Here is a 9,027-nt window from a genome sequence, read left to right as displayed (position 1 = left end):
TTCAACCATATATAAATACAATTTTAAAAAAAGATTCGAATAAAAAAAGAGTATGAGTAACTTGTTCTTTATGAGCAGTGTGCTATCATTCATGATTATCATAAAATTTTATCAGTATGATAAAATTATTACGAAGGATTTTAATGTGAAGGTGTAGAACAGTAGCATGCTAGGTGCAAGGATAATAACATAATAAAAAAATACTCAACTTATTACTTATAGATAGATATAAATTCATTATTATAATTATAACAGTCTTTGATAATGATAAATTAATTATAATAAGTTTCTATAAAAAATCTCACTTGTGCGAATTCGAATTTTCATATAACGCACTGTCGTCTTCGTTAATTTTCTGACCTCATCGTATAAAAACAAACATTATTGTGTAACAGCAATGCACCAGATATAAGAACTAAGATGAAATTCGGTGCGGCACGCGCGCGTCCGATTACGAAAGAAGTATAGCGTGTAATAAATGCTTTTTCTCGTCCTCTGACTGTACATGTCTATCAGTGCTCACTTGGGGATCTCCGACCTTGGATAATTCGCCAATAATACTTTTTGTTGCATAATATTGTGATACAATAAATTGCATCTTGTATTATCATAGAAATCTTGCATATCGAAGAATAAATAGGTAATTTAAATGACACGAAAATATTCTCAAAATATTTTCCTCCGTAGAGTAATAGTTTTTCATCAGCACCGCGCGACCGGAAAATACGTGTCTGATCTGATCGTGCCCTTATCACTTATCGGACGTGACTTCATGTACTTCGGCGTATCATACATAGCGTCGCGGCGCCCGTGATAGCGTAGGCGTTTATATAGCTCGACTGGGATGTAAGACAGAGGTTTTCAAGTAAGATGTGGTAGTGGCGACGGTAGTGGTGGTCGTGATGGTGGGCGAAACTCCAACCTCGAGGTAGCTTCACGATATCTCGCGCGTTTAGTTGGCGCGCGGGGCCCCGAAGATTGGGACGGCGGATAGAGACACTCCGTGCAAGTAAAAAGAGAGTAGGATACGAGAAACAAGAAGCGAGACAGCGACGAGCGACCACACGACGAGTGACGACGACGACGCAAGACGAAGACGAAGACGATCGAATCTGAAAATAAGAAAGAAAGAGTTCCTCTTAATTTTCCCCATTTTGTTCTCGCGCAAGCTTGTAGAATTTTCGAGCCGAGTCTCCCAAGCCGAGTGTGTGCGTCTCATTGTCTGCCTCGGGGGGGTTGGAGTGATCCAGGAATAAGCGACTGTTCGCCGTCGTCGGGTGTCCGAGGAAACGCTCGGCCAGGTGCCGGGACTCGCACCTTTAGAAGGAAAAGCGCTCATCCTCTTCTGAAGACGCTTCAAGTAAGTCTCTCAATGATGCGTTGGATGCGGATGCGCACGTTGTGTGGCTGCGAGGGAGCGTGCGTGACGATTGCCGGATTCACGCGTGTCAGTGCGATTTCTCTTCACATCTTGCCCAAACTCCTTTCGAATTCCTTTTTTCCCCCTTTCATCCCTCGATCGCCTGTTAATGTTGTTAACGTCAAGGATCGCGTGTGGATCAGTGCCGAAGTGTGAGCAACAAGTGACGGATCGATTTCGCGCACGCTCACCTACAGTGAGTGATTCGCCAGGGGTAGATGAAGGGACAAGTGGATTTGAGGAGGTATGTCACGCTCTCATAAGAAAATGATCTAGTTATCCTCATAGATCAGTCGTTCCCTCTTATTTCGATTACATAATCAAATATATCCGCAGAAGCAGATATGATATGGGAGACGAACAAATATTAAAAATTGAAAGTGATCGAGAATTAAAAAGGGATGACAAGCAAGTGATAACGAATCACAATACACTCTGTAAGCTGTGACATCTTTCACTCTTACTTAGATTTTGCATATTTTATAAAAATGGAAAAATTCGCTTACTTTTTGACTTCTATTTAAATTACGAATTCTTGTCTTAGACACTTTATTTGCCTATTTGTTATTTTTTTATCTTTATTTTATTTTATTTAGAGGAAAGTCGCCGATACTGACACAGGTCTCCTAAAGTGACACCCTTTTATTTCTCAGAAAACTAACTATTGCACTTTATTAATACTAATAAAATCATCTGTTTAGCTAATTAAAAAAGTACAAACTTATAATTTTTTTTTTCGTATATTTGTGGCTCGTTTCTATACCAAATCAGCTAAAAACGAATTCTACGAATGCGAAAATAAAATTCTTACGATTTTCTTTTGCAAATTGCATGGTTTAAATAATAGATTATATTATTGATAATATTACGTCATTTTAAATGCTTGTAGTTTCCTAAATCAGTTTTATTTATATTATTTTTTCTCTTATATAGTCTTTTCATAATACGTTTTTAAATTTAAAATTGGAGTGCAGCGTAAACTGCCACACCTGTCTGTGAAATAGACCATGAGCTAACTTAATTTTGATAATGTTGCTTTATAGTGTCAAATAAGTCTATTGGAGCTGAAGGCAATCGTGCATATATGGAAAAGTTCTTGAAAAACTATCGCATTACATATTTGTATCTTGCAGAACAGCATAAAATAAATATGCATATAATTCAATAAAAATGTTTTATAACAAAGTGAAAATATTCTGAAAAATTTTATATACATTCACTTGTAGGTACTTTTTACAGATAATGCTTGTAAAATGAAAAGAATATGAATACGTAGCATTATTGCCTACTGTGTCAGTTTTGGTGTCCATTTTGTCAGACGCTCATTTTTGCTTACCTTACGAAAAAATTAATTATTGCAAAATTACAAACAGTATTATAAAAACTGTTTATACTATCTGATAGAAGACACTTTTCAGTTTGTACTTACGTTTTCAAAGTTTTATTTTTACCTTTTGTTTAAGAAATATTGTCTAAAAACAAAGTGGTATGTCAGTATCGGCGACTTTCCTCTATATTATAAATTTTCAAGCAAGATTAAAAATGTAAATTGCGAAAACAAGACATTTTATCATGGTGACATTTTTAATCTTATTTTGGAGTCGAGTGATAATATGGCTATGGATTTATCACTATGGATATTAAATTTAAGTCTTATCGTATTGATATTAATTATTAACAATCCACAATATTATCATGGTGTAGTTTTAACCATCATGGCTTTTAAACACATCAATGTTGTTAACACTCCATGTTTATATCAACACCAACACGAGAGAATTATATAAGCGCATCGCATGATATTATTAAATTCATATCTATTTCTTTTAGTTCTGAAACTTCTGCAGTTTATATGATAAACAAGGCATTAATTTGTCAACATTTGCGTTTCTTTCGAATTCTTTTTAGTGTTGCAATAATTTCCTCGTTATATCTTTGATTACTCTTCATCATTCTTTCATTATTTAATTATTAAGAGGAATTTGGCTAAAGATTATAAAAAAATCTGAGCCCTGTTTTCAATAAGTTTATGATGTAGATGCGTCTCTCGCGCTCGACAATCCTACTTTACATGACTAATCGCCACGAGTTCCGTCGCGGCGGCGGCAACTATTCGTAGACTACTATCTAGGTATCTAGGCTCGGAGTCCACTTATTTTTAGGAGGGCGTAACGTGAGGAGCAGTTCGTCGTTCTTACGACCATCTTTTCACCCGTTGTTCCATACATCGTTTCGTCCATCTTCACATCACCGTATCGTCCGACACTTTGTCTAACGCTTCATTTACCGCCTTGTCTTCTCGTCGACTTCCTCTCTTTGGTCTTTCGCACCTTGTATTTATACGTTAATTTTAGTTCTTCGTTAATTCAGAGCATTAATAGAAGTTTCATTTGCCCGTTTCTTTCTGTATCATCTCATTCCAATTGTGATTCTAATTATGAGAGTTTATTATTAAAAGAATATTTTAATTTATCTGATAAAAAGAGGTAAAGGAGCCAATTAAGAGCCAACGTAGTTCACGGTGCGTAAAAATTATTTATTGTGAAAAAAAAACTAATATGTATTTTTTACGCACCGTTAACCGCGTTGACTCTTAATTGGCTTCTCAGATTTATTCTTAGAGTCGTTAACATATCTTTGATTATATTCTAATTTATCATTATTACATATAAATATATCTTAATTTGCTGATAAATCAATTAGTTGTCTTTCTTTTACCGCTTTTTCTATATTTGTTGTGATACTTTCTTAATAATTTAGTAAAAGGTACCAATTAAATAGAATAACGTTTATTAATATATTTAATGCAAGATTTTTTGCAACAGATGTGCCAGAAACATTTAAGGAAAGAATTCTGTCAAGATTCAATTATACAGAAATTTTGCAAATGACGTATTTAATTTGCAAAAGTTTTTTTCGCTGCCGTAATAATTGCAGATGCTATAATTCTTTTTTCCGACTTAGCGATCGATGAGAATCTCAGAATGTCTGACCGATTTAAAAATATCCCACATACCACAAGTTCTGCGAGTTTCGTTGAATCCGGAGAAGCCAGCTGGTAAAGAACGTAAAGAGAAGTTAAATCAATACATGCGTCCCTCTTGAAAAAAATTTTTTAAATACGATTAAATCTGACAAATGCAGTGTTAAAAGCAAATAAATTGCTTTTTAGTATTAAATGCACCTATATAATTATTAATTTATGTTACAATTATTAATTAAATTAAATTAAACAATTAAAATATTTTGGTTTAATTCTCATAGCTGTTTTCAATATAAAGCGCTTAAGAGAAGAACAATTTTAGTTTCTATGAAGATGAGAAAGGAAGATATTTTTTAGTTCAATTATATTTTTAGATATATCAAAATATCACTTTATGACTTTATTTGGATTTTTTAAATTTCTTCTGCAAATTTTATCTTGTAAATGACTTGAAAATTATTCCATGATCAATTTATTAAACGCAGATACATTTATTTGAATGATTGACCTGATATCTGTGTCAAGACGTTACTTATTGTGACAAGATATCGTGTTTCCTGTATGATACGTACATTATTTATAATTAAGCTTGATATATACGTTTTAATCGATTTTTCACTCCGTGTATTCATGCATATTGATGTATTTTTGGACGCATTGTCGACATTATTATATTGCTAGCCAAGCGACTCGATTCACATGTCATCAGAGTCAGTCTTAATGTGAAGTGATATTATTCTTGGCCGTATTTACTATTGTCTGATTCAAAGTGACAAATTTGCTTCTTCTTTTCAATATAATTAATGTAACAATGTGATTTTTAATAAAAGAAAAAGGAAAAGAATTATATATATAATAATTATTAAATTTTAATAAAATAAGTACTAATGCTAGATAAACAATTAAAAAATATGCAGTTTTTAATTTTATAATTTTTATTTATGAAATCATTTAACTTTGTAGCAATGTTGCAATCGTCCGATATGTCAATATCTCATTTATAAACAATCTCATTTCGTTTACTTGATTAGTCGTTCAAGGCTAATCTGATTAATTTACAACAGAAGGGTAACCTAGAAAGCGATTCATATTCTTGACCCTCCAAATATTGCAACACATATTAAATAGATGAACAATTATTTAATATCTGAATTAAACATTTCCTGCGTATATTTTATTAAAACATCGTATTCTCTAATACATTTTAATATGATCAACAAAAGTTACAAGATATTTTTGCATTATGATTTAAATCGTTATCTTATTACTTCAAAATTTATTTCAATTTCTCTCTCTCTCTCTTTCTTCTACCATGTTTAAATTTGTTATTTATATATTTGTATAAGTTGTATATACAATTGGTTCTTATTTTATTTTTCACAATATCGCGCAAATAATCTAGCAATTAATGTTTGATATTACATTAACTAAAAAATTACCAAGTGAACCTTTTTCATCACAGCGACATTATTTAACATAATTTTTGATTTTGCGACCAGACGATTTGCCTCATTCTGCCAAAAAGTTGAGTGCGAACGCTTGTTTACAGGATTTCTCGCATTTTATCGCGGATAGATCGATCGGTGATTTTAGTGCTGCTGTCGACTCGTTTGAGTCAGTCGGCGAAAATAGATGCACGGTGCGTCGCAAGTAACGCGGTCAGTAGTATAGGCATGGTAGAGTGCGCCTGCGAAAATGCATCGTACGACTAATAATTATAACCCTCGCGAGTAGAATTTAGTTCCGGATATGACTTCACCTTGAGCGTAGACTACTAGTCAGAAATGAATCATTGCTATGTGACAAAAACTCCTTTATAGAACGTTAAACATCTCAATAATTAATTATGAAATTTAAATTTTTAATTACATTAAAAATGTTAATTAAAATATTATTCATGTTTTCTTCTTATTCAAGAATTAAAGTTACGGTATATTAAAGCAATGATTCAATAATATTTAAAATGTCTTTAATGTTTTAATCTAAATTTTATAATAATGCTATTATTGTTGCATTCTTTAAATACAATTTTTTTCTTAATTCACATTGTTATGAATTAGATTCCTTTTTTTCGGGGAAAGCATGTGATTTATGATGTGAATCATTCTGCTACGATGCAGTACATTATACAGAATGCTAAATATTTTTAGATTACTCATTTCACATGATTCTTAAGAGTGAGTGGGTGCATAACAGGTGTATTAGTCACGATTAAATACATAGTTAATTCGATAAAAATAGATACGGTATATTGAAGATTATTATTATGCGTAATGACGTTTATTCGTAGTACAAATGTACCTCACATAAAAATTTTAATTTAATTTTATGTCAAATTTTATCATTTCGTATATATAGAGCGGTCGCATGAACCATCTCATAAATTCATGATGACGAAGAAAGGAGATTGGTACAATACTTGTGGCTCAGAACTTTGCCAAAAGTAATTGCGCCTTTTTAAAGATGTTGCTTCAGTGACAAACTCATTGAACGTTTATTCCCATTGTGAGATTTTAACAGTTTACACAATACTGCAGTGTTCTATTCTTAATTTTTGTTTCCCGTCTGTTTTCTCTTACTTTTATATCTTTTATACCTTCTTAACTTTATTAATTATAATATGTAGTCATAATATCGATTCTGTTTGTTTTATAGAATTGTTTCGTTATAAAGCACTTATATATCTAATGGCAATGTGCTACATTTTTATTGGGTCAAAGTATCAACAAATATGTATTGTATCACAAATAGCCGACAGAATTATGCCAAAGTGAAGCAACACTTTCTATATAGCCAGCAAAAATATGAGGTCAGTTGGATGCCGACATTCTCTCACGTACAATGTGCTGATATATTCGAGGATTTAAATAGCATATTTCTCGATCGATATCTTAACGATTTTAAAAATTGTTTATCGTTTTGCTTTACTTAAAATGTAGTGATATATTTTTTGAAACAATAACATAACTTTAAAAAATTTTTCTTATTATTTAAATAATTTTCTTACCAAAAGACATGATCAATATTTTCTATGAAATGTGTAAGTTCTAATTTATGGTTTTCAGTAGAGTAAACGAGCTATATCTATTATTTAAACTTCCTATGTTATTTAGGTGAAAAAGCATTTAACAACAAGCTAACTTAATTTTGTAGGAGCAAAAGCATATTATAAACTCAGAGAAATAAATGTTTGTCTTAATAAGATCCAAGAAAACAATATCTCGCACGTCGAATTCTTAAATTAATAAAAAGATTAATACGACAAAATTTTTTTTAATTAAACTTTATGAATATTTTAAAGTCTTGCAATTCTTTTGTATTTGTTTTTTTTTCCTTTCTGAAAAACCAATCGTCGAATGATAACCGCAGTGCGAAAATCAACGGGCAAAAGAGCCGGAATGCGAACGGCTGTTACGAAGTACAGTAATTTCGGGAATGCATGTGGAGGCCACTTGCCAAGTCTTACTGTGACGTTGTAATACTCGGTCTGTCCGTTTTGTATGTCGTTTCGTCGGTCCGTTAAGCTCTCCCTCGCATCTGCTTGGTCTCGTCTAAAAAGATCAACTATAAGTCGTAACCACTAGTCGTAGAATGTATATCGACATTATGTCATCTCTCCGGAATATATATATATATATAAAATTTTACAGCTGTTCTATATATATATATATATATATATACATGTATATATAAAACAGCTGTAAAATTTTATTTAAAAATTTACGTATAGAATAAAACATATTTATTATTAATTTCTGCTAATTAAGAACTAGTGGGTACGTGAATTTTCTTTGTGAGTTAAGAAAAAGGAATAACGAAGAAACATTAAATTTTTATACATTGAATGTTTAACATCGATATTGTCAGATCCATAGCTCCTTTATCTTTTCATTTGTGTTATAATTCGTTTATTTGGCACTTCTTGAGACAGTGCGAGCAAAGCCAGGCGTATCATATTTCTATTGCTTGGCTGGAGCTGACATAATAGGATGATTTGTTTCACAATTTTGTGGCTCGGACGGTGGCAACCGACCAATTATGTGAATCTCACGTTACCGGAAGGATATCGTCTCGTGTCCCACACCTACCCTTGCACTTGGCAGTCTTCTCCGGCACACGTCACGCAAAACTAATTCATATCTTCTGAAACGATTGTCACCTATCGCCAACATTTGCACAGCTTTTCAATCAAATTTAAACTTATCTTATATTCTATTTACAATTATTTATAATATTAAAAATTATAGATAACTGCTTGAGCTTGCTCAAGTTGGCAGTACTATTTTGTCACATTCGTGAAAATAACAATTAGATATAGAATCTCAGAAATTATCTTTCTTATGGATATAAAAAGAAGCAAACTAAATAGAATATTAATTTTCTATTTTTAAATGCGTAAATTATTTTGTAGCTATAAACAATTCAAATTAACTTCTTTACATTTTTATTACAAGCCTATTTTGGTTCAATATAATTCCAACTTAATAACATCACAATATTTTCTGATAATAAGATTTTCTACTGATTGATTGAAATGATATGGAACATTTATCGTTTGTTATTAGGAAATTATTGTTAAGAAATATAATAAAATTTCAAGAGAAAAACAGGTGCAGAAAATTGA

The 9,027-nt window shown here is 31.8% G+C and overlaps 1 protein-coding gene across 1 annotated transcript in view; it reads left to right on the top strand.

Annotated features, from left to right (window-relative positions):
• The first annotated feature begins 886 nt into the window (after positions 1-886).
• Positions 887-9,027, top strand: part of bent (projectin protein bent) — a 95,052-nt gene continuing 86,911 nt past the window's right edge. Inside the window, 1 exon segment of the mRNA XM_018451655.1 lies at positions 887-1,360. The gene's annotated coding sequence lies outside the window, so the exon portion shown is untranslated.

This window comes from Mycetomoellerius zeteki, unplaced genomic scaffold, assembly GCF_001594055.1.
Source record: "Mycetomoellerius zeteki isolate Tzet28-1 unplaced genomic scaffold, Tzet1.0 scaffold316, whole genome shotgun sequence".
Classification (NCBI taxonomy): Eukaryota; Metazoa; Arthropoda; class Insecta; order Hymenoptera; family Formicidae; genus Mycetomoellerius; species Mycetomoellerius zeteki.
This window is presented reverse-complemented; position numbering and strand designations above follow the sequence as displayed.